General features: G+C 34.6%; 1 protein-coding gene and 1 long non-coding RNA gene across 3 annotated transcripts in view; one reads left to right on the top strand and one right to left on the bottom strand.

Annotated features, from left to right (window-relative positions):
* The window catches only part of LOC118190089 (putative defense protein 2), a 242956-nt gene that overhangs the window by 46405 nt on the left and 169237 nt on the right, over positions 1-27314 (top strand). Inside the window, exon 1 of one of the 2 annotated variants that reach the window (XM_035360787.2) lies at positions 5083-5256. The exons of the other annotated variant lie outside the window; for it this stretch is intronic. The gene's annotated coding sequence lies outside the window, so the exon portion shown is untranslated. Of the gene's footprint in view, positions 1-5082; positions 5257-27314 lie in introns of those variants that run through there. 2 annotated transcript variants of the gene reach the window in all.
* LOC118190090 (uncharacterized) overlaps positions 20687-27314 on the bottom strand; it is a 141973-nt gene continuing 135345 nt past the window's right edge. Inside the window, exon 4 of the long non-coding RNA XR_015038863.1 lies at positions 20687-20916. This is a non-coding gene — a long non-coding RNA (uncharacterized LOC118190090). The remainder of the gene's footprint in view (positions 20917-27314) is intronic.

The raw sequence follows: 27314 nt of genomic DNA, 5'->3' as shown, positions 1-27314 counted from the left end.
TGAACGAAAACAAATATAACAGTACTTTGAGTCAAAAAGCTCATTTTTGATAATATCTTAAGGTATTCTTAAAGATTTATTATTATCGCGTTAGCAGCCAAATTTCTTTGCATTCTGCAATTTTAAGCGTATTTTTAAGAATAAGCGATCGATCTCTTTTAATATTTTATTGGTAATTTTTAATATAATTTTCAAATAAAAGATATAACCCTTTGTATAAACCCTACAGTAAATATTTTTTGTATGATATACGGATATCCATTTAGAAGACAAATTGAGACTCAAACACCCATGCTGTAACCAGATATTCATGTGCTTTCCTACAAAACGCAGACACAGCAAAATTATTCTAAATCTAGTTTAAAATAATTACATAAGTACGTAATTTTACATAATTTACATAATTTTCCTGCATGAAAATGAGTAATTACGAAATTAAATTTCCGAAGCACGGACAATAAAATAAATGTATGCATTTTTTGGTCTTAAAAGCCTAATTGCAGCAAATTTAATGCGTTAAAGTTTTTTTTAAAGTATTCGTGCATAATAGTTAGAAGTTAAAAGTTTACAAAAGAATGCACATTGCGAAGCGCGTCTAATGGAAGTATGTCAGATGTAGCTTTTATTATAATACCGCCTTCTAACAATGGAAAGGTTTCCTAGCTGTTTTCCAGTATCTCACAACTTCAACCTTACTACTGACAATGTCTTTAGAAGACGGTTTCCTGTCATATACAAATCCTAAGCTTAAATCTGGCAAAGATAGTGTCGTTTATGATAGATGGCTGCGTAGGCAAGAATGATGCGTTGAAGGGAAGTTATAATATTTTTTCAAGGGTTTAAGAAAAAGATCGAGATTTAAACTTCAGTTGGTTTACAGATGGCTCTTTTATTTTATCTGAATTGTTGCTTAAATAGGCAGAAATTAATAAGGTGCAGGAAATGAGCTAAACTACAAACACAGACTGAAAATTAGAAAACGGTCAGAAGTCATATGGTCATGTCTGTTTCTACAGTGTTGTATTGTTTTCAATCTTAATTGCTTAAATACATTACGGTACTTTTTCTTGCCACTATGCAACAATTTATCTAATTAATTTCTCATAAATCAAAGCAGAAGATAAATTCATTTAGCTTTCAATATTTTTCTAGTCCCCCCCAAGAATAAAAATTAATTAACTTCTCTATAAAATTGTCTTTTTTCTATTGTGATTCCTTAGTTCTTTCTATGTACAGAATTGCGCGAATACCACAAAAAAAATTAAAAAACAAGTACATATTGTACGTAGGATAATTAATTAAATCAACTACATTGAAGAAATAAATGAAATTTTCATGTGCAAGATTTCCATAATGTTCACGTTCTCAGTTTCAATAGCACAAATGCCGTTCTGAATTCAGTAACTATACAATATAGTACACCAGCATTTATTGTTTAAATCACTTAGTAAATGCTGACTTTACTTTCTGAAGTACATTTAGGCTATCCTTAAAATCTTTGTCTTAATTACACTTCAAATGAGAAATAATTACAAGTACTGAAGTTTATAGTTTATGGGGAAGAGAACATTCAGTACCTTTTCCAGAGAATTTTTCTGCATCTAACCGAACTATTCCCTGATTATTGTTTTTAGTCAAGAAAAAACACTTTCGGTTCTCTTACAGAGAATGGTGAAAGAGATGCTGTTCATACTTCATGAATTAAGAACAATGCGAAGACGAGGCATTGCAGTTCGGCCAATGAAACCTTTCATATAAAATAAATTAAATTAAATCACAGCACCTATGTAAAAGATAATTCACAATTCCATTGAATAATCTTGTATTACGTTTTTCACATCTTCATATTTTTCAGCTCGAAAATCCGTAAATTTCACTTGATGTGACAAAAACTATAAAAATTTAATCAGAAATCACACAAAAAATATTTCGAGTGATTACGAAATATATTATATGAAAGCATTTCACAAACATACGGGAAATTTATCTAAATTATTAAATTTGGGTAAAACGGAAGCAAGTAGTTCCATGAAAAATGTATCGGTTAACCTATTTAATCCTGTGATATATGGACTAACAGCTCTCGTATCCGGCACATTTTGAACCAGCTATCATTACTTTGTAGATCTGCAAAAGGGATGATGCTTTTAGTAAATCTGGGCACTTAAAATCTTTTTATACGTTGATCAAAACTTTCAGGTTTTATGGTCTTGTTTATATATACTTCTTACATTTAGTCGTCTCATAGCCATTCATGTCGTCAACTTAGTAGACCTTACTTCTTGGTACTTGCTTACTAAGTTGGTAGCATACTAAGGGATCGAATTATCGATTGTGTATAAACTGAAGGGTCGAAAGGAGAATACTTTTGTCTCTCCTGGAAATGGATTCCGGATTTTTTTAAATTATAGAATATCGAATTAGATAGTACACTTATAAACTAGCTTTAATATTCATTCTACCTTTGCTATCAAAGGGCAAATCGGAATAATCTGGAAAACGTAAGGTGTCATACCTATATTTACTGGCACACAGGGAGCTCTGTTAAATGTCGATTTCCATCTTTTCGGCAAAGCTCAGGTCCCTGAATTGCAGGATTTAAGAAGTGCAACCTATACCACGCTTTCAAGAATTATAAAATTACTCGCTCCAAGAAAGAAACAGGTATTATGCTAATTGCTGTTATAACTCACAAAAATTCCTGATATTAGTCCCAAGCACAGTTCAGCGTCTTAAAGTAGGATTAATTTTAACTGTATATGTGCTGACTAGAGTCTGAGATCACACCGATGACCGAGCAGTAGTGTCACTGAACACTGGCAGCTCGAGTTGGGTTAGATTCCAGAGAACGGGTTGGCTGTATGAACGTTTTTATGGTTTTCCTTGTGTGTAATGTGGATAAGACACGGTTTCCATTAAAAGGTTCTCCAGGAAGACAAATCTTTAGATAATGGGCCTCGTGTGCTTTGCCGTAATAATATAAACCAAACCACAAGTTTATAGCCGCTGACACTGATATTTCGTCTCGGATTCAAATACCAGCAAACGGGCTGACTATATGGGCCTCTTCGTGGTTTTCAGCACGCGTAAAGTAGACAAGAGCCAGTTTCCCTTAGAAATTCCCCTATGGACACATTCTTTGTCATAATCAAGCCTACCAAACCCTTAGCTATATATGCCGTTACAGTCGATTTTCTTTAAAAGCTTTCATATTCTCATGCTTGCATTTTTTGTTTGTTTCAGTATTTAGGAGAAACATTATGAAATTATCTTATCGAACACTTTCCTATTGATTTGAGAACTGCAGCATCCATTACGTAAATTAAAAATTCCAGATAACAACTCAGTTGAAACCATTATGCAAATTCATATTTTCAGTTCACAAATTCAATTTGAATAATCTGTTTACTTTTCTCCTTAATACTGCGAATATCGTCAATATGAATTGCGATAATGTAAATAGAAGTTTTTAAAAGCGTTAACTTCATATCCTGTTTAATTAGGTTTCTTTTATAACAAATTGGTGCTATTATGAACACAAATTAATACTCCATTACAGAGTTTTTAGAGCGGAAATGTTTATAGCATCGAATAGAAGGAACATAAAACTGTTACACAAACGAAGAATTTTTAAAATTCTCGCAATTACAGAGGAAAATAGAGAGAAAAATAAATTTTCTTTTAATGCTGTCACCTCGCGCTTCCTATGAGGAAAATTTTATCAGAGTGCTTTTTTTTATGTTTTTGTTAGTACTGTTTTATATTGATTTTGTTTTATGCCATGGCATTTTGTATGATGACGCTTTATCTCCATTTAAATGTAAATGCTTACAGGGTAATGGAATTAATATAGGTCGAAACCCTGAGGTAAGGTAGCTGATCTCTGCCTATGACAACTAGAGCAAATATTTATCTTGAGCTAGTAATAATTTTGCACATGATAACTACGTCACATTTTTATATCTATTCTACGTTAAAATCCTTTCATCACAGCGAGCACACTAGAGATAATTTAGAAAGATAAAGCATGCCATTGTGGAGGTATTTCTAACGCAACTGAACCATATTCTCGTTATATAAGGAAACCAAATCTGCGATAACTTCGTTCTCTGGGAATGGAATTCGAAGCAAATTGCCAGTGTTTTCGGGTTTTAGTCATTCAGCAAATCCTGAAATTATGAAATTCCAAAATTAATCATGAATTCACAGTTATAAAATGTTTATGCCATACGTGAAGCAAGATTAAATTTGGAAATGCTTTCTTCTTTTCATCACATCTTTGCATTTGTACTCGCTTTTAAAATTATGAATCTTCAAAGCACAATCGGATTTTCGAAAGTTAAAAAAGAGATTAAAAAAATTTGCTTTGAGCTCTACGATAAAGAATTTAATCTGAGACTTAGAATCATAAATGTCGGAGGATAATCAATATGACACTGCTTAAATGAACAGACTCTAGCTAAATAAAAACGTCATGAGTATCATCATTAAAAATCTGCGTTCTCAAAATCTCCGGTTTCGTGAATTGGAATAAAATTTATAAATATATATATTTCCTTTACTACGCGTCATGTTAAGATAGCTTTCTTGACTTTTTCCCTTCAAAACTCTTCTGAAAGATCTAAAACCTTCAATACATTAAAAAAAAAAAACTTCAAACTGAAGCCAGAACCATTCTTTCCTCTCTTATGTTATCTGATTCTAGAGACTGACTGACAGCGATTAAAAGGGATTATTTTACTTTTCAGTGAGTATTACAGGCAGATGAAAATAATCTTAAAAGCCAGCCCTCGTGGATTAACGAACAAAAACCGGATAGACATTAAGAACGTTAAAAGAAGATTTTGCAGGCATGAAATTCACACAAATATTTACTCAAAAGATCAGTTGTGGAGAGATGAAGAGACATTTTCGTGTTTTAATGCTAGTTACACAGCTTTCGGAAGTTTCTCTCGAGAACATAAAACGTATGTTGGCTATAGAAGCTCATAAATTCTAAGTATTAGAGCAAATGTATCTGAAGTCAGCTGCCTGTAAGATACGATTCAGACTAACACGCACTGTTTTAAAAGACCTTAAAAGCACTATATTTGCAAAGGTTTTCTTGCATTTTTCAGATAACAAAAACAGAATGTAACCTAAATTAAGAATTAATGCATGTGTTACTTGGATTTATTAATCTGCTGAAGTATTTGCTACTGGTAAATTAACGAGAATCGAAAACCAGAAGACCAGGATTCTAATCCAGCACATTCTGTAAGTTATTGTTTTTTTGCTCTGAAAACGATAGTAATTAAAATTTATTTTTAACAGAAAAGATTAAAGTGTGGTTTGAAACAAAAATTGTCCTAAGAGTAAATTTTAATTTACTTATTATTCCTTCCCCCCCCCCGATTTATTGTAGATAATAAAGAAATATATTTATACTTACTAACAAACTTGTAGCTACTTTGCGTTATTTTGTTTGCTTTTTTTACGAGTACTTTTGAAAAAAAAGATGCATAGTTGTAAGGTAATTTCTCTTTCCTTACCGCGAGCCCTTTTGATTTAATTTGAAAGCACGTTTGGAAAGCATATAAGGCATTTCTCCCACCTTCTTCGCGTACCTTCGTGGTGTAGTGGTTCTGCACGCTGGGTCGGTATTCCAGAGGTCCGTGGTTCGATTCCCGGTGAAGGCGGTTGCTATTTTTCATCTTGTCTGCTTCCAAAAAATCCTAATGTCTCTACAAGCATAGAAAGGTCTGAATTTCGAATCCCAGCGAGGACATTACTCATATCCCATGTTTTCTTCTTCGGTATAAACTTGATGATCCTAAATCAGCGTTTCTCAACCCTTCAGTATTTGCGAGCCAATTTTTAATCACAATTTTCTCCATGGTCTCCCATTATACAGTAACACAGTATAGAATAATAATGTAGTTTGAGTGTTTTGACACTAAAGCTACATTAGATCTTTAATTAAAAATCTTACAAATTACCAAGAAAATGTAAATTTATTAATATTTGATAACACTGATGCTCTACATTGACGAAACCAGAATTGATGCCTATCGGTTGCGGTCTGTCTTTCGTCCACCATAGCGGTGATTTGTCTCTAACATTCTGGAACGTCTGTCCTTTTTTGAACTCCACGAAAACGTGTATAAATACTGCACCTCGCTCAATTCCAGCTAGGCTCAGTCTACCGCTACAGAACCCGTCGCGATTGTTTAGGTTGTAATTTGAAATTCACGGTAATAAATATTCACAGCAGTTGATTTACGCAGTATCGTGAATAAATTTTAAGGGGCTCATAGAAAAGCATTATGCGATAGGGGTGCATCACCAAATGCACAGACGAACTTGGTTCCGAAATTAAAATCAAGAAAATATTCTCAAGAATGCTTAAGTTTTGGGTTTACCAGTACTGACGTAAATGAAGAAGAAAGGCCCTGTGTGTCATTTGCTCGGAAAGGTTGATAACGAATGGCATTTTGAAACTCTTCATAGTGAATACGTTAACAAACCCCGAGGCTTCTTTGAATCAAAATTAAAATCAAAAGAAAAGCGAAAACAATTTTTAAAAACCTTCTGACAATGAACAAGTTTTACTTGCCTCTCACAAAGATTCATATAAAATATTCAGATGTAAAACACCTCACACCACTGGTGAAGAGCTTATTTTGACAACTGTAAATGAGATGATAGAAACTACATTTGGAGGTAAGTTTGCCAAACAATTACAATCCATACCTCTATTTAATGACACTGTTGCCCGTTGAACTGGTGATATTGCATCAGCTTTTCGGGAAGTTTTGTGACAAATAGTTTTGAATTCAGCTTGATAATGCAACAGACAACAATAAATATGTTCATTTCATTGTCGCAGCTGAATTTTGTGATGTTATGTCAGCAGTAAAAAACTACTTTTCTGTAAACCAAAGCAACAGCACTCTCATTATTTGCTATCTTAAAAGGATTTTATAAACGAAGCTATCAACAGAGTGCAAACAACATAGCACCGATGGTTCTTGTTCAGTGTCTGGAAGATTCTAAAGTACTTGTGAAACAAAAATCACCAGAGTGAGTTTGGACACGCTACATGATCTACAGAGAAGCTCTGGCTTAAATGAGTCCTGGTCTGAAAATGAGTCCTGGTCTGAATATAGTACTAACGACGGTTGTAACGGTACAAAATTATATAAAAATCAGACATCCTAAAGATGAGACTTCAGGAATCTTTTCTACACTTCGTAAAGACATGAGTATAGTACATTCGACGTTATTCTTTTATTGCGAGGCAAGATGGTTACAACGTGGGATATTTTTGAAAATTATCTCGGCATTTAAACATGAATTAGGCATTTTTTCCAAAAGAAAAGCACCAACAGGAAGCTGAGACGTTTCGATGTGGTGAAACTGATCTATTTGGTCGACCCATTCGAGACATTAAATACCTTGAATCTTAACTCCAAAGAGTAAATACACATATGTTGAATATGTGTGATTAAAGTTAATGCTCTTGGTAGAAAACTGGATCTATGGAGAAGAAATCTAAAGCAAAAAAGCCTAGAAATATTTGCAAATGTAGAATAATATATTATAACTTATAAATTTGAAGGACGATACCTGAAAGTTGTTTCTGTAACTACTGAAATTCGTTTATCCATAAAGTAAGTAAACTATACTGGTAAAGAGTTTTAAAAAGTATTTTCTTCCTGATGAGAACATGGTAGCAAGTTACGAGTGGGTTAGGGATCCATTTTAAAATACTCCAGAAGGTATATGAAATCTTCATAGACTTCACGGAAAATGACAAAATCAAAAGACAGTTTAGTAATAAATTACACTTTGAATTTTGGGCAGGGGTGGATGATGAGTTTTTCTGCACTTTATTTAAACAAGAGCATTTCATTTACTGTTACCATTTTCAATGTTCTACCTTTGCGAAACCGGATTTTCTGCGGGGCTGCTTTGAAGACAAAATATATTGTTACGTTCTATGGGTTCGTGAATTTCGAGTGATTGATGATAACACTTGCTGAAGACTCAAAACATAATTTATTTGTCAGTATTTACACAGGAGAGTTCCAAAGACACGTTTACAGCCGTCGAAAAACTACGATAATCAGGCTGAAACAATCAGCAACACACCCTGCAGGCTATCACGGTGAAAACATCTTCACAACAAAACACTAAAGTACAGCTTCAGACTCTGTCGATCACTCTCGGGCTAATCTCTGAACTCAAGCTACTACTGCTAAGCTCAATACCCTTCTCTACTCCGCGTACAGGCAGTGTATATATAGCTTTTGACCTGCCTTCGGGAACATTCTCGGGAAAATCGATAAGAATTCGTTCTAGAATGTTCTTGTTCTATGGCGTATCGCCGATTTTCCCGCTAAATGGGCGATTTCGCGCCGAATCTGGCAACCCTAACCCCGCTTTGCGGGGAAGCTATCTTACCGCAACTAGGCATTTCGCAACACTGTCCCCTCCCAAGGAGTGCACGTCCTGAGCAGTACAATCCTTGGTCAGAAACCAAATTCGAAAGGTAAGAAAACAAACAAATTTGAAGAAATGGAGGCAAGTACTAAAGATTTTTTGGCCGCCTTGGGTAAACTATAAGACCGGAGAGGGCATCAGTTTCTCAGTTATTGTTTAGTTAAGCGTGACTTCAGAGTATTGAGAGATCTTCGTAGGAGCTTTGTCTTTTTATATACGCTTTGTTGCGTCGTGTTTAACGTTTTTAATAGTTTAAAGTGTAACTATTAATTGTGCTCTGTTATACTGAGAAGAGCTGTAGGAGTATTTTTGTGGAAAGTTTCAGAACTGTAAAGTGCTCCTTTTGGTAAAATAAATTTATCAAGTTACCACCGTTTGTGTGTGCATTCAATATATTACGAACCCGTATGCACGCAAAAATTGTATTTTCTTGCTTCGCTAACAATTACATAATATTGGAACCATCATAAACCTCTTTGATTGCCAACAATTCGGTTTACCAGCAAATTATTTGCACAAAACACGCCTTAGATGAAGGATGGTGCCAAACGTTAGGAGCACTCAAGTCGGAAACAAATGATTTTCAAAGGTGTTTCGAATAACTTCCGCAGAATTAACACTCAGGGATTTCTGGAGATACCATTTTAATAGTTTTATTTGCTTAGCTCTCATTAACAGTTTATCAGCAAGTGACTTACACGACCATGAGTTCAGCCGGAAAGAAAATATGCCAGATTGTGGAGCAAGTAGTGACTTTTGAGGTCTTTGACATGGATGACATTTTTTCGAGGGAAGCGGTATCTATTATATTGTATCTCAAAACCCATGGGTTTAGAAATTAATACTGAAGACTGAGGAACTTTTATGTGTCTGTTAAAATGAGCTCAGTAAGATATAACTGGAACAACTTCATAAGCAGCAAGAACGGAAAGGCTATTGTGGAGGAGATATCTTCAGGGTAAGGCGAAGGAAAAAAAGAAAAGAAGAGTTTAGTTCTTTGGTCCGCGAAATATGTACAAAATGAAGTAAGGTGCAAAACTTCGTGTAATTTATCCCCAATACACGAAATTCCAATGACAACGCTGAGTCTCTCTTTAGGAACATTTTAAAACATAGACATCATCAAATCACATGGTCAAATTATGAGTCTCCGAAAGACAGTTGCTTTGTGTTTTTACAGAAGAGGACTCCTTATTTAAAAAATAACATCTCTTCATTTCTTCTTCCTAATCACTTTTCATTTATGCAGTTCTGTATTATTAACTTGTGCAAAACTGTAAATTTTAAGTCCAATGACTAATTCATTTTACACTTATTCATAGAGAGAAAATTGTTTCAGTTTACGAGTATTATTTCTTCTGGAAAGAATTAATATTGCGAATCAAAAACCACTGGTTTCACTGCGCATTGTTGTTAAAGGTCCCTGTAAATCTTTACAAAGTTTAGGCAAAAGCAGTGAGTTTTAAGGTTCTGCCCTGTTCTTGTTGTAAGAACCACTTGCTTATCTTCCATGTGACAATACGTGTAGTAAGTACGAGTAGGAACTACACAGGAGAAGCGTTAAAAGGACCCTTTATTAAACTCTTAAAAATTCACAAATCGTCGACTTGACACTAACACACTACGTCTCACTCGAGCGGTAACTGAAATAACAAAGAACTAAACTAAAAATTCGAATTGTTAATATCACAAGTAGTAGAAATTCTCTACAGGGCTCGGAAAACTCATGTTACTTAAAGCCGAGTCGAAAACTAGTGGCAGCAAAGTAATCGCTGTTATGTTACGTAAATCAGCAATAACTGCAGAAATAGGAGCTCACGCTACATTGTCAATAACGAAATGGAGAAAAAACTTTTTTCTCAGCCCTCTGAATTTAACAGATAAAGGTAATACACTGAAAACTAGAAATTGCAGTTATATTACCATCTAACTACGCTTATGCTTTTGTTTGTGCTTACACTTTGCCCTTCACTTCGCTTGCTAATTTCAGTACCTATGAAAGACAATTTTGAGAAACTACTTTTATGAATGAAGGGTATGTTTATGTATACTAATTTGCTCCCATAAGGTATGAATACAGATTTTTTCACATATGAAATCGTATTTATATTTACAGCTTTATTTGAAGAAACACCGCCTTCCAGCGGTCCGCGGTTCGATTCGCGACGAAGGCGTTGCTAATTTTTCATCTTGCCTGCTTCCAAAAATACTTAATGTTTCTACAAGGTACAGTCTCATCGCACTGACTCTGCAGCTCCTCTCCAGTTTTCAGGAAGAATACCCCGAGTGGCGCTCCGAGAGTTTTCAATCCCTCTTTACCTACCTCACGAACCACTTGAGAGAACTTTCGATTTGCTGTGTATTTTAATTGTTCGCTTACCGCACAGACAATTATATACTTACAAACACCCATTCGTCCTACGAGATTCGAACCCTGGCCTTTCGATACGGCAGCCAGAGTCACTAACCAATATACCTTCTAAGCAACTAAAGTCAGACTTGATATTACATATATCCTATTACCTTATTTATACCTATAGTTAAAAACGCTTCGAAGTTTCATAATTCACGCCAGGTTGTGTGAATTAAATGTAACTTTATAGGTCACCAACAAAGGATCCATATCTTGTCAAAAAATCAAATCTGAATCCTCTCTATTTATAAATAAAGCTTTTATCGACGAACTTTTGAGGCATATATTGATACATTTTCCTAAATTAGATTGCACTTATGAAATTAGCCAGTATTGGTTAGGAATGAGCATCGTCATTTACTAAATGTTGAGTGAGACAAAGTATTAAAAAAACTTGTCGATTTGTTTGAATTCATCGTTAGCATTTATAATGAATTTAAAATGCGTTGGCTCGAAGCTAATCGTAAATTCTACTTATATCTTTTCGATTATAAAAACAACTTTGTTTTCTTTCTCCAAGAATTCCAGTGATTAAAAAATAAAGAAATGAAATAAAACAAAATCTTTTATGGAAAGAGATAATGTGTATTTTGGATACGCATGCTCAGTTTTTCTTAGATTACTGTTCGAAAAGTAGCACCCATCCCCTCAATTTCTAGAGCGTTTACCATAAAATACGAAGTCGAATGCCATCTGTTCCAAAATAGAACAAAATTCACCTCACAAATCGTTGTTTTATAGATTGCAACTTCTTTCGAAAATTTTTCTCCTATTTATTTTCTTTTCGGAGAGAGAGTGCAGGCGGCTCAAAGATTAGGTTCTTTGATTTTTCACAGCCACGCTCTCCACATTTCGACACGTTCCAAGACTATGAATAAAAAAATATGAATAAAATGCCAAATAAAATAAATCGCAGATCTCTGAAAGAGCACTTAACTAGTACTTTACTTTTGATTTGATTGGCGCCAAGTGGCAGACAGATTTTTGCACTTGTTGCCACTCGGTTCCAGCCAATAGGGTTTCAGGAAAAAATGTCGCGTCCCATTCCCATTCGCAAAAGTTTTCTTTAATGCTCTTTGTTCCGTGACTCTAACAGTTTTCTTAATGGATCGACGGAATCAAATGAATAACAGAATTCTCCATAAATTCTTAAAGAAATTTAATTGTAATAGTCGCATACAACCTTTTTATTCGTCACTTTTACTCTAGGTAAATATATTTATGGACGCTTTTTCCTTGTGTATACAGGTGAGTTTTAAAGATGATTTTGGACTTCATCTTTCTCCGCATGTTGTTTCTTAAAGGAGTATTTTATACTTATGTTTACTCTTTTCAAATTTGTTTTTAATTGACTTTCAGAGCATAGAAGAACTATTTATTCAAGAACAGGGACATTTCGTGGAGTACTGTCTAAGGGAAACTGGTTGGTATCCATGTTAGCCACGAAAGAAAACCTCGAAAGAGCCTATGCAACCAGCCCTTTCATAGTGATTTGAAATTCAGCGGGCTTTCCCACCATTTCCATGCAAAACAGAAAGCAAGGAAAATCGATGATTTTAGTTTCATTAGAGCTTGGATTTAGCTCATCTTGGATTGCAGTTTGTAAATTGGGCCACTTAGTACATCAATGTTAGAAAGTCTTCTAAACTAACATTTTTCCTTAGAAATATATTTTGTATTATCTTAAATAAATTTATGAGATTAAAAACGCTTAGTGAATTTATAAAACTGTGATAAAATATACCTGCCAAAAATGACAGTTACAAAAACCATTTTCTATTAATATCTGGCTACAAAATCTGCAAGGATTTTCCTTTAGAACAATCTTTTTAATATTCTACCTCATTTCCATACTTAAATTCGCCCATGGAAAGCCTGAATGTTGAGATCCCTGAATTCGTTTCTGGTTCAAACCCTGGTGAAAGGTTTGGTTTATAGAGCATTTTCGCGATTTTCTCTGCGTAGAAAATGAATACAAGGCAGTTTTCCATAGAAGTCAATCAAGAAAGAATCGTTCTCTTAGGCAGACAGTTCTAGTGTACTTTGCCGATAATCCAATCTACAGTGGAACTCCAAAGTTTTAAGCTTATATGTTGGCCAACAACGGCATCAGATACATTACTGCTAAATGAAATCAAACATATTATGCTAAATTGTTTTCTACCGTTTTCGTAAAAACGTTAGACAACGCTGGATGTATTCTTTAATTTTTTAAGTAAAGAATTCATTTTAGCTCCTTTCAGTTGTAATACATTGCCTTAACAATTTTAAGAAATAATAGTCCTTTCCTTTCTCCCTTCTTGTAACACTGAGAAAGAGAACGGAGGGTATAATTTATAGAACTTCAAGAAAAATAACTGTAGAATGATAAGAGCTATCAGTCTTTACTAAAAACGCGGTAGCCAACTTTGTTGAGAGAAATTAGATCCTGACAACCTTTACTTGCATAAATGCTTTGATTTCTAAATGTGCCTTAATTAATGGTAACGTTTTGCGTCTTTGTCATAACATATCGTTTTTTCATGAGCACAGACAGCTGGGTTTAATCTTCAAGCAGTGGGATATTATACATTTTAACCAACCACCATAATGTTACCTCTTTCAGAGACGGGTTTTATGCATTTTCTTTTCATTTCCAAAGAACGGTTTCGCTTGAGCTACAGCTACACTGCTCAAAACATTTAAAGGATATTGTAAGTTTTATATAAAATAAAGATATAAGCGAATTTTTTTTTTGCCGAAAATGGAAGAAGAGAATCACAAATGCAAATTTTTCTGATTTTCAAACTGTGGAGTATGCTAATTTTGAGTTCGACGTCAAAAACGTCGCTTCAGCGGCAGCGAATGAAATTTGACTTTCAACTGAACAAAAGACAATGAAGACAAGGATGATCGGCATTCAGTGACTGCTTTGTTTCGATGAGTACGATGTCTCAGCGAAGTAATTTAACCGATTTAGAAGCTTGGAGAGTTGTTGGTAGGTTAGAAGGGGGCCAAACTCAAGCCGAAGTAGCGCAAGCCATTGGAGTGTCTCAAAGTGTGACTTCCAGGATCTGGAACCGTTGTTTAGAAGCTGGAAGTGCAGGCCGAAGACCAGGGCAAGGTCGTAGACGGGCAACAACGCCCAATGAAGATCGTTATTTAGTGTTAACGACTCGGAGACACCGAAATATGAATGCTACTCTTCTCCAAAAACACCTTCGCTCGGCTACTAGCACCACGGTTTCAACTCAGACTGTTCGAAACCGACTCCATGGTGTAGGTATGTATGCTCGCCGATCGATGGTATGTGTTAGACTAACATCAAGGCATCGTCGCGACCGCAGGGAGTGGGCAACAGAGCATGTGAACTGGAGGAGAAATGAATGGAGCAATGTTCTTTTTTCTGACGTTTTGCGTTTAATCTGTCCTGTTTTTCTGTTCATCCTGATAATAGGCGTATTTTCATCTGGAGGGACCGTAGCAGTAGGAATAATCCTGCGTTCGTGCACGAAAGTGTCAGATTTGGCGGTGGGGGAGTGCTGCTGTATGGTGGGCATCTCCACTGACGGGCGCACAAACCTCTACATCATTCGAGATGGACCTCTGACTGGTCACCGATATAGGGATGAGATCCTCAGACCTATTGTAGTCCCTTACGCTGCAGCAATCGGAGATGACTTCATTTTAATGGACGATAACTGCGGGCCACATCGTACTAACCTGGTGGAGGATTTCCTTTTCGAGGAAGGATTCGTACGAATGGAATGGCCAGCGTGTTCTCTAGACATGAATCCAATAGAGCACGTTTGGGACGCTCTAGGAAGACGAGTTGCTGGCCGCCAACCACCCCCACAAACTCTCCAAGAACTGGAAAGGGCTCTTCTGGAATAGTGGGACAGAATACCCCAACTCGTGATTAATAGCCTCATTGACTCCATGCCTCAAAGGTGTTCAACGTTGCTGGCCGTCCGTGGAAACCATGCCCCCTACTGAAAATGATTTCCTTTGAAGGAAACACCTTTTCTTATTCTTTTTTTCTCATATGCACAAATTGTGCTTTTTTCCTTTTGTACACAAATGCGCAATAAAATGCATTTTTTTCTGCCAAACATGTGTAATTTATTCTCATATAACCTACTACGTCTGTCGGCTATGTATCAATCATCTAAAAAGTTTCCAAGCCACAAGATCCACCTAAAACCGCAATATCCTTTAATTGTTTTGAGCAGTGTATATTTGAGAAAACAGTGATGGGGATGGTGGCGACTATATATACCATATAGCAGTAATCCTCATGTTCTTTCAGTTTTGGGCTAACCTTGGCCATTTTCATTGGCATTTGTTATGCATCCAACCATAGAACAAAACTTTAGAATTAGCATGAGGGATTGACACTATTTTTAGTATAACATACATACTTACACATTTACATGCAACTTACAGATATCTTTTCCATCTGTTTATATGAGACTAAAGCATTATACTTTATGCGTTTGTTTTTCTTTGGAATCAAACTTTAAATAGCGCAACAGAATGTGAGGACACAATTAAACGGTGGATGTTCATATTTTGTAAGTCTCCGGCTGGCATTTTGTATTGATCCGATTCAGTTATGTCTTATCGATTATTAAAATTTATGTATGAAGTTTGGCGATCTCGGATTTTATTTTGAGGTCTGGAGTCACCCGCCTGAAAATCTGCAAATCAAATATGCTATGATTCACTATCCGCTGTAGTTATGACCTTGGCTGCCTTGGACTATCATAATTCAAATTCACAATGAAGAATGAATTTGACTTGGTTTTATGACTGACTTAGGTTTTGTCGGGTCTGCCTAAGAGCTACTGATACAGTTTACCACCTATAGTTTGGCTTGTTACGCGGTGTAGAATATTGGAAAACTTTATGTATCATGATTCAATATAATGGCTCAAATGAACAGTATCTTGAAATTGACCGTTATAGCTGCAACAATCCGATGTAATACGGAAAAACCGGAAGCAGCAACAGCATTGCTCCCATTAATTGAACCTTTCATGTTTACAAAATAACTTCTTCCCATTGAAAACGCAAATAATTCATGATAACTTGAAATTTAATTCTGCTGCATATAATCATAACCTTTACCTTTCTTGCGTATTATAACGCCTTTCGAGCTTAAATGCAAAATATATTCGACGAATAAAAGACAGAACTTCATTTTTGCAAAAATATTGTTACGAAATGTACAGGCGCGGTGACATGGCTTCCCCGCAAAGCAGTTTTAGGGCTGCCATAAAATAGCGAGGGAAGGCAGGGTTGCCACATTTGGCGAGAAATCCATTTGGTGATATTTGGCGACAAAATTTGCGATATACCATGGACGGATTGAGAACCTTCTGGAACGAATTCTTACCGGTTTATTCCAAAATGTTCTCGAACACAAGCCGAAAGCTATATAAACCCTGCTGGTCCGCAGTCAGTTAGTGTTGTGCCTCGTCTAGCGAGCTGATAGTCAGTCACTGAGCGAGTGTTTCGAAGTCTAGCGCCGAGTTGGTCGTCGAGTGCATCGAGAGAGTCTTTTAGTGTATCTTGAATTAGTGCATCGTCGAGTTTTGTCCTAGACTGTGTTGAGTCGAGAGCTATACTCTTGTGTATCGTCGAGTGCATCACGAGTTGTAGCGTGGAAAGTCTCGAGAGTACGTGGAGTTCTGAGAACGACCAAGCACAGTCGGAAGCTGTACTGTGGTGCTTTGCAGTGAAGCTGTCTTCACCGTTATTGCCTGACAGTGGGAAGGCACTGTCGCTGAACGTGTCAGCGTGTTTATAACAGTTCGACGATTCTAAAAGTGATTTTGGAGCTATCTGATTAATATTTGTAAATAAAGTGTGTTTCGATACTTCATCAAGTGTCGTCGTTATTCACTCTAAATCTACGAACTCCGTACGAACGTGAAGGAAGAAAATAATGTAACAATATCAAAGTAGCAGAAAGGACAGTGTAGGAAGATAACAGAACGCGAGGGCGCGGAAGAAAATTTCTAGAAAATAAAAATTCAGAGGCTATGTTAGCAAGCAATTTGCATAAAATCCCTGATCAAAAAGCCTAAAAAGGTATAGAAATGTGATAATCTATTTTATGTTTGTTATATCATTTATTCCGAAGTTTATACATTACTGAATGCAAGAAAGAAAAGAAAAACATTCAAAGACTTGAAGGTAAAGTAATTTATATTCGACTTCCCTTCCATTTTATCTAGATTTATAGCTTCAAAGTAATGGGCTTAGCAACAGAAAAGCTGTCATTCGTGCTGAGAAAACTTTAAGTATGCATTTATTTCACGGTTAAATGAAGGAGACATTTGTACTTAATCTCGAGGTACTCAGTGATGTTTATTTATATTACAATAGACGTACAAGGATTTTAAGATTTCGGGGCATTTATTTTGATCACTTCCCTATCAGTGTTGTATTAATTTCTATATCATTATTTAGGATTATTTGCGACACTACTGCGTCAAAAGCTTTTCGAAACTAATAATGTGCAACATAAGAATAAATCTCAGTTCGTTATGTTCCTAAAATTGTTCCATAGTTATTCCTAAATGGAATATAATTGTTGTGTATGCCAAGAGAAGAAAAATTTAAAATACAGATGAATTTCTATCATTCTTGAGTTATGCAATGCCTTCGTATACCTTTAACTCAAATTTGATAAAAGTTCCCTAAGCACTTCTGATAGTGCAAAGAAAGCTTTTCCAAGCAGAGAGCTACGGAAATTTCTTCAGTTGTCATAGCTTTACCGGAAAGAACTCATACTAACTGTACTTGTATTTGAATGTGTTTTGTAAAGGTTCTTTGCATGTGTTTTCTAAAGGTTTAGTTCGATTAGCAACGTAACTGTTCTCCTGTATTTCCAAAAAGAAAAGGCAGTCAACTTTTTTTTTCTTTTCAAACTTTTCCTTGATTTCATTGTAATGAGATTTTTCTTTGGCCAGAATTCTGTTATTTATTCAGTTCAATACAAATGCTAAATTTTCATATATATTTTGGTCGATATTTACTGTAGCTTTTGTAACTATCTTAAATCTTTTCCGTATTTTGTTTGTTTTCTTTTATTAATATTTTATACTTTTATTTATCCACATTCAGAAATTAAGTTTGTTAAGACAGGAGAAACTGAAAAGTTTTAATTCAAAGATTTTCCCTGTATTAGAGCAAATAAGACAAATGATCAGTTTTTGCAAAGTAAAAAATGTGAATATGAATATGTATTTAAAAAATATGTGAATTAGGCCTGAAGTAAAATTGGATTCGAGTTCTCCATTTTTTTTTTCGGATTTTGGTTTAATCTTTCTGGTATTACTTTCAGGAGATTTTAATTTGAACTCATTAAATATTTGTCTTTGTTTATTAAATTTAAAATCCCTTTTTATATTTAATGGAATCTAAAGTAAAATTCAGAAACGTAGCTTATGAAATTGAACAAGTCCCAGCCCCTGCAAAGACGTATTTTCAGTTTCCTTGTCCTCTTCTTCTTGGAAAATTTTGCCAGGTTCCACTGTAATATCTCGTTTTTTCACAAGATAATTTTATTTTGCTTTCATTTCCTTTTTCCGTTTTGGAACTTGAATTACAAAACATGTATGGTTTTTACTTTGTCGATGAATTTTGACTTTTTCTTCATTTGACCAAAACTTTATTTTTCTTTTAATTTATGACTAATTTTATTAGTATTTGTTTTATTATAACTATTAGTTTTAGTAATTGTTTCTTATTAGTAATCAACCATTTGATCAACCTGCTCTTGATGAGGAATCTAGCTCTCGAATCTGGACCTCTAGAATACGCGTCGAGTGTGCTACCGTTAGACCACTAAGGCATGCTGAAAGGAGGGAGAAAATAACTTATAATGTAGATTTTAAAATGGTTTGATGAAGTTAACAGATTTAATTTTCCTTAATTATTTTCTCGTATATATGCTTTCTAAAATAGGGCTACATGTAAGTCAAAAATAAAAAGATTTATTTTAATTTTGCCTTTATTTAATCTTATTTTTAATCAAAAAATTCTGCCTTTTGCTTCTATTTTATTCCAAAGAAAATTTTACACTAAAATCATTAAAAACAAACTGTTTGAAAAACGCTTAGTAATTAACACATTTTTAACCGTCGCATTCCTTTCTTTGACCCATTGATCTTTGCCCACAAAAAGCATCTGCGGGGAAAAGAAAAACATAATGGTATCAAAAAAGAACCATGCTTTCATTCAATTCTATACAGTCTGTCTTCTCTAATACGCAGAAATATAATTCTACAGTAACGTTCTCTGGAGAGAAATCTGTTCGTTAGATTTAATTGCATTCTGTCTTTCAAAATGAAATCTTCTTTTAATGCCAAATATTCTACGGTACAGAAATGAAATGTACGCTTTAAAATTAAAATTAGCGGGTATGTCCGTTTCAGAGCTCGCTTTAATTCTTTGTGTTTAACTATGCGCGTATTATGCTAATTATTCTGTATATTAATAAAATTTCAAATGTTGAGAGCCATCTGTAATTGAAAATACCCATATAATCAATCTATGTAATGTTTAGTGATGCTAGCTACCGTTTCGTTAGGCCCGGGTTCGAGTTCCGGACTATATGCCTTGTATAGTGTTTGTGCTATTAAGGGATCGGGGAAATTTAAAAATTAGTTTTTTAAGTTTTTGTGTATTCAACATGAAATTTTATACATGTACATATTATAACATCGGTTTATAAAATAAGTGTTCAAAATTTCAATTTGTTTTAAATTAAAAATTTTTAAAACAAATAATTAATTATTTTAATTAAAGATTTAAAATGCTCCTTGTGCTCTAATTTTCAATATTTGTTTTCTATTTTTTCCTTTAAGTTATTTATATAAACTTGACAAAAGTTTATATGTATCCGTTATTGAATATGATGGATCAGAAAGTTTTAAAAACAACTTTTGTGAACTTAAACCCACTTTTCGGGAAAAATGTCATCTTTTGTTTTACATTATCACAAGTTTAAACTTCTTAATAACCTCATATCCAAAAGGGCATATATAGATCTACTGTAGCATTTAACAAGATAGTTTCTTCCAAATATTATTCATTTTTAACTAAAAATGAGACGCATGGAGCATTTTCAAAACATAGGAACTGCGAAAGCATTTGTTTTGCGAAAACCGAATTTAAAGTTTTTCTTCGAACTTACCTTTAACACATGGTCATGAGAAACAGCAGATTAACTTTAAATATGAATTTGTAAACACTAGATAACATTTTCGTAACATTTAACTATTTTTAATCTCATAATATTAAATATGACAAAAATAAACATATCGCAAATTGGTATGTTATTCGAAGTTATAGGTAGAAACAATTTATGCATTATATCCAATGAAACTTTTAAAATTCACCCGCACCATATGTTTTACCTTCATTTGCTACATTTGCATTATCTTTTAAATGCTTTACAATTTTTTACTGCTATTTCTTTTTTTTCAAGCTGGTAAACTTCTCTTTTTGCTTTGGTTCAAGCGACGTTGATCACGCTTTTTTTGCAACGAGTAGGTAAAACGAAATTGTTTCCTCCTTTTCTATGCGTATAGGATTTACATAACCAAAGTTAAATTCATTAATAGTTGTCAATACTGACATTTCTAGCCTTTTTTAAAGAAATAAACACTTCTTTTGGTCAAATATATAAACTATAACATCAGTAAATAACTGTTGAAATACATTTTTTTACATTTTCTCCAAAATTTAAAGGGCAAAGTTTAATCTGTTTACACATTTTAAATACTTGTAACTTCTTAAAAAATTCTTAAAAAATTTTTATTGAACAAAAGAAATAAAATATTTGCTAAAACTTTCTGCTGCTTTGTAGAGACATTAAGTATTTTTGGAAGCGGGCAAGAGGGAAAATTAGCAACGGCTTCACCGGGAATCGAACCGCTGACCTCTCAATTACGTGCTGGACATGCAGATCACTACACTACGAAGGCTCGCTATGAAGGCGGGAGAAATACCTTGCAGCTTTACACCTAGAAAATTTCATTTTGCATAATTTGATATTTCTAACTCACACAAACTCAATAACTTCTTTTGGTCAAATATATAATAAATCAAATATATAAATAACTGTTGAAATACATTTTTTTACATTTTCTCCAAAATTTAAAGGGCAAAGTTTACTCTGTTTACACATTTTAAATGCTTGTAACTTCTTTAAAAATTAGAATATTTGAACTCGGTTTTTTGCATACGATGTAGTTACGTATGTGGAATATTACGAGAGTAAAAAAAAAAAAAAAACAAATTCAATATTTTGGATGATTTTTAGCTATTTTAAAGTCCACCGTCCCCTTAAATATATGTACTATTTGGTACTCTTTGAAAGCTTGTATTCATTGACATAAAAACTGGGTGTTGTTGATACCTATAGTGGATACATCTTTGTAGAGACATTAGGTATTTTTGGAAGCAGGCAAGAGGAAAAATTAGCAACGGCTTCACCGGGAATCGAACCGCGGACCTGTCAATTACGTGCTGGGCATGCAGATCACTACACTACGAAGGCTCGCTATGAAGGCGGGAGAAATACCTTACAGCTTTACACCTAGAAAATTTCATTTTGCATAATTTGATATTTCTAACTCACACAAACTCAATAACTAAACACAATATAACTCACTCACTAACTAAGCACAGAATATATAGCATATTCACAGTTATTATTGCTGTTCCTCATGTGATTATTCAGATAATCTGGATGAGGGAAAAATATTACCAAGCTTAGATTACTTTCAGGAGGCTACCTGCATGCAATTTCAATAAACAGATTTAAAATCAGGAAGGAAAATACTTTCTTTTCAGTTTATCAAGCGAAAGGCAAAATGTCGTTGTCTAGTGCAATATAGGCTAATGTCATAATTATAAATGTTATTTCGCTAGAATACTGTAGAGTCATTAGGTTTATCGAAGCAGGAATAGGAAAAGTACGCAATGTCCTTGCCAGGACTCGAGTTCTGGGCCTTCCGAATGCTAGCCGGACATGCTTTCTAATTACCCCACAAAGGCAAGCGGTAAGTAGAGAGAAAAATCTTACGAGTTTCATTATAGTTTTCTTGTGGGGTACATACGTTTCGCGTTACAAAGATACTAGTTCATGACACAGTTTAAGTGTTAAATTATAGATTACACTGAGGTTGTTTTTCAAGAGAAAAAAAAAAACTTTTGTCTGTTCTTTAGATGTTTACAAAGCGCTTCTTTGGTAAACTACATTCTATGTCTTTATAGCGTTTTATACAGTGAATAAGTTATTTCTTCCTAAACTTCCAGCTGATCAAATATATAGACATAATATGATCATTAATCAGGAACGGCCTGTTTACAGTCAAAAACCTATGTTTTGTTTAGTAGCACTATCAAATCAAATTACTGTACTGTAATACTATAAAAATGCTGCAGTGGGAAGGTATTAAATATTACACCGTCCATAGTTTCTGCGAGTATACAAAACAAATATTCTCATACATCTCTGATACAGCATTTGAGAGAAATTGTTATTAGCGTTGTTATCGCCTATCAGTTGTGGGAAATAATTTTCAGATGTAATAAATGGATTAAATAAATAAACTCTAGAGGTGCAATTAATCCCTTTCGTTTCTTCCGTGCTTTAAGGTAATCAGAAAAGAATGCCCTTTGAGTGAACTTAATCTAATAACTCTCAGCTTCATCTAATTCATTTGTAATTAAAGGTCCGAACATTTTGTTTTTCTTGTTTAGAACATTAAACACAAAGTTCTTTATTCATGGAACATTTTGTTGGATTATTTCTTATGTTCAGATTCCTGATTGTTTGCGTAACAAATACAAAACTGTCTTGAGTTGTGAAATTTGTTTGAAATACTATTTTATTTTCATTTCATTTTTATCACCCTCTATACCCTTTTCAGATTTGAAGAGCTGATTGTAATTTTGGGTGTAATTCCCTAAAATGTTAATTTCTTTTGCCTACTTTAGTATATTTCGCCCTACCGCTGTTTAGTTTCAAATAGGAAATCAGTTGACTTTTTCATTTGAGTGCAATATGCCGAAGGTCCACATTCCTGGAATTTCCTTCAAACGAGCGGTGTTCATTAATTTAGGTAATTTTCGTCAATATATATATATATATAAAAACCCACAGTTGAAGTTGTTATGCGTTCTAAAGAAAGACATTTTAAAAGTGTCTTCGATGATTTAATTTTTAACGTAACCAATAAAGCAAACATTCTTAAAACTTATAAATTGCTCAATAATACTATTTAGTGGACCAAACCTTGCTTTGATAATAATATGGCTGAGGCATATTCATTGCTTTATTCCGTAAACCAGGAAAATAGATTATGTAGTAAGCACTTTAATAGTTTCATTTAACTAAGAGTAACAGAGAAAGCTGCTGCTGAGTACATGCCATCACAATTTATTAACACGGATATTTTCCTTCTTTTTCGTTATCAGATAAGCTCCAAAATTATCTTGAAAAAGGATTTCAGCTTGTTTTGTGGTTTTTCACATCCCAGCACCTCAATAACCAGGACTCCTACCAATGGTCCGTTTTAATAATTTCTCAATAATACTGCCCCGACTGTCTATAGGTAACAGGTAACAGAAGACGAAAGTACCAGTACTTTCCGTCCTATTACCGTACCAGTACTTTGCCGTTAGACAGGTGTAGTCTCAAGCTCCCCGCTGTGCCGCTTCATGTTGTGCTTCTGTGATTGGGTAAGGAATTTTGATCGAGAGATGTAAAAAAAAGAAAAAAGAACATATTGTTGTGGGTTTTCTGAAATTAAATCACTGTAGTTACTTTCAGAGCATTTCAGGCTTATGTTATTCACGTAAATAAATCGCAATTTCTTCTCCACCATTTTGCCGGAAATTAAAGTTTTTCAAAGTGCCTTGTTTAAATCTTTCTGACTTTCGTATTTCAATAAACAGTGGACTCATTTTATTTATTACTAAAGCTCGCGTATTCAGCAAGTCATTTGAAATCTGATAACGAACACCATATTATTTGAGTTAACAGCTAGTTGAATTGCTTACACCACTGTAAGATATTCGTATTATTTTTAACACAAATATAAAAACAGTTCTGTTTTAAAATCCTGACAGGGCATTTTCTTAAAGCATGTACAACATCCCCCCCTTTTAACTACTTTTAACTACTTTTAACCACTTTTAACTACTTTTAACTACTTTATAACTTTTTTATTCTCCTCTCTATTTTAGTTCCATGTTTCTTGCACCATACTCATCTTCTTTGCAACGTAAGAGAGCTTAAAGCAAATACGGTTGATATTTACTTTTTATTTCATTCACAGTGGGAATTCTATTTTCCTTTACAGATGAGTTCAAATTTACAAACTTTGGTTTCCCACAATTTTTTCGATTAAATGTACGGTTTTAACAATCGCATTTTCTGAAAGAGAAGTGTTCTTTTGCTTTCTGATGCAGTCGTAGTAAACGCTGTTACTTATGAAGCATTCCAAAACTACTCGCATTTAATATAGCCAAACCTATGGCGGTGCCTTGATGGATTACATTTTTCGGCTAGTATATTTAAATAAAGTTACATTAGATAAACCACGAAAATCCCATGTTATTTCTCCAGGAATTGAAAGCTACAGGATGATACGCTACCAATATTGAGCGACCACATTAAGGCCACTGAGGAACAGCATCCGTAGAAGTTTCAGTCATTTCTACGAAACCATAAACAGAAAGGATTACTTTTCCATAGTATATCTTATTATTCGCCTTCTGGTTTAAAGTAGAAATGATTCGTGTCCGCAGAGAAGCTGATCCTCTATGCATAAAGATAAAATCATGCAGAAGTAATTAACACCTTAAAATTAGGTTATATAGATCTATTATTCTTTATTACGTCGGAGTTTCAATAAAGAACGAAGACATAAGAAATATAAGAACTGTATAACAAGAAACTACGTATTTCTTAACTGAAGATTTACTGGTTATTTTGAAGCTTTTTAATAATTGTAAAATGCTTTTAATAAACAATGGATTTTATCTTTTAATCTTTTTCTTATTTACATTGTATTTACAACAAATATTATCTCTTCAAATTTCAACGAGAATCGGAGAAATCTTACATTACATGTGAAAATCTACGAAATGCGAATCCTTTAAAACTGACGATTCTTCACTAAAACTGGTGACAGTTATTAAAATTATTTTATTTATTGCAAATTAGCAGCATCTTTATATTTTTCAATGAATCTTTTCTGTGTTTTTCTATTAAGAAAATTCATCTCTCATTTAATAGGCGAAAGCTTATCAGCGTTTGAGAAATTGCAACAGATGTCCCAGATTCAATCCACCTGAAACAGGCTGGTTGTATGGGATTTTTATGCTTTCCAGTGAGCAAGTTTGGAAGTTTTGCTTACAAAATCCATCGTAAAATCATCTCTTCCCTTTGTCAACAGACCTCATGCATACGTCGCGGTAGGTTGTCAACTAACATTGAAATAAGTTGACATACGTTGGAAAATAACAAAGCCAGAAATGTTTACGTATAATTTAGGAGCATAAACTCTAATATCCAAGTGTGTAAAATTGCATGTTCACTCCCACAGTCATCTTTCCAAGTATGAAATTTTTTTAGAGAAGGAACTTCGTGTATAAATTCTGAAATTTTTTTCTGAAAATTATATCTAACACATTGGATTAAAATAAACTGTCGTACAGATATTTATTGAGATAGCTTTAACTCAAAGATAAGCGCCTGATATCTCATAACTAACATTAAATGGCATTTGAAAGTGCTCTGAATATTCGAAAATTTCCCTGATACTTCCCTTGGGTCCTTAGCTTGGAGAAACCTAGTTTCCTCTGTATCGATCTACTATTCACTCCAAGTGGAACCGCAGAGCATCAGCCCAGGACTATGGCAGACAATTTATTTTCCGAAGAATTGCTACAATTCATTATAGAATGTAGCGCATTTGTTCTGGGGTGTTTGGGACGCAATGCTTCTTAAGAGTTTCGACTGCCACGATTCGGTGCTATAATGAAGCTGCGTTGTAATTTCTGCAGTAAAGATGATTATCAATAGCTAATTTTTTACTACTATCGTACAATACATCAAGGAAAATATATTTAATATTTTCAGTTTTATTTATATTTTAGAAATTCTCTCTATTTCACAACTCATAGGTTTAGAGAAGTTAACTCGTGACAATCTTATTTCTTTGTGCATCACGTGTACAAAATTTGATTATTATAAATTCTCTAGATGTATTCATTTGAGAAGAAAAGACACTTTATCTCAAATTTTAATGTTAAAAAAAATAAATTGAATATTTTGGTTCATATTAGATTTGTTAAGCTACAACTTAAGTTTCAAGTGGGAAACGTATTTTAGTCATCATTAAAATTGAGTAAATATCTTAAAAATTTGCAGTCATCTATAAATTATTTGTAGAAACATTAGGAATATTTTGGATGCCGGAGAGATGGAAAATTAGCAAACGCCTTCGCCGGGAATCGAACCACGGACCTCTGAAATACCGGCTCAGTGTACTGACCATTACACCACGAAGGCACGCTAGAAAGGCGGGAAAAATACCTTGTATACTCCCCCTGTTAAAGAGCGACTGGCGGTTTTTAGAGGACCCAATCGCCAAATCCTGGGTGTGGAGAGTCATTATCCACAACTCTTTTAGTTCGGCCGCCTTTGTAAAGGCATTAGGATTTTTTTGGAAGCAAACAAGATGAAAAATGAGCAACACCTTCGCCGGAAATCGAACCACGAACCTCTGGAATATCGACCTAGCGTGCAGAACCACTACACCACGAAGGCACGCTAGGAAGGTGGGAGAAATACCTTATATACTTCCCCTTTTAAAGGGCGACTGGGGTTTCTTTTTTAGGGGACCCACTCGCCAAATTCTGGGTGAGGAGAATCATCATCCAACACCCTTTTAGTTCGGTCGCCACTGTAGAGACATTAAGGTTTTTTCGGGGGGGAAGCAGGCAAGATGAAAAATGAGCAATCATCTTCGCCGGGAATCGAACCACGAAACTCTGAAATACCGTCTCAGCGTGCTGACCACTACACCACGAAGGCACGCTAGGAAGGCGGGAGAAATACCTTGTATACTCCCCCTTTTAAAGGGCGACTAGGAGTTTTTAGGGGATCCATTCGCCAAATCCTGGGTGTGGAGAGTCGTCATCCAACGTCCTTTTAGTTCGGGCGCCACTGTAGAGACATTAGGACTTTTTTGGAGCCCGAAGAGATGGATAATTAGCAAACGCCTTCGCCGGCAATCGAACCACGTACCTCTGAAATACCGGCTCACTGTGCTGACCACTGCACCACGAAGACACGCTAGGAACGCGGGAGAATGTACGTAACTGACTGTTAATATCGCCCAGA

The sequence above is a fragment of the Stegodyphus dumicola genome, chromosome X2, assembly GCF_044657685.1.
Source record: "Stegodyphus dumicola isolate Sdum_Otavi_A_Nest chromosome X2, ASM4465768v1".
Taxonomy (NCBI): domain Eukaryota; kingdom Metazoa; phylum Arthropoda; class Arachnida; order Araneae; family Eresidae; genus Stegodyphus; species Stegodyphus dumicola.
The sequence above is the reverse complement of the archived record's forward strand: the minus strand, read 5'-3'. Positions and strand labels throughout refer to the sequence as shown.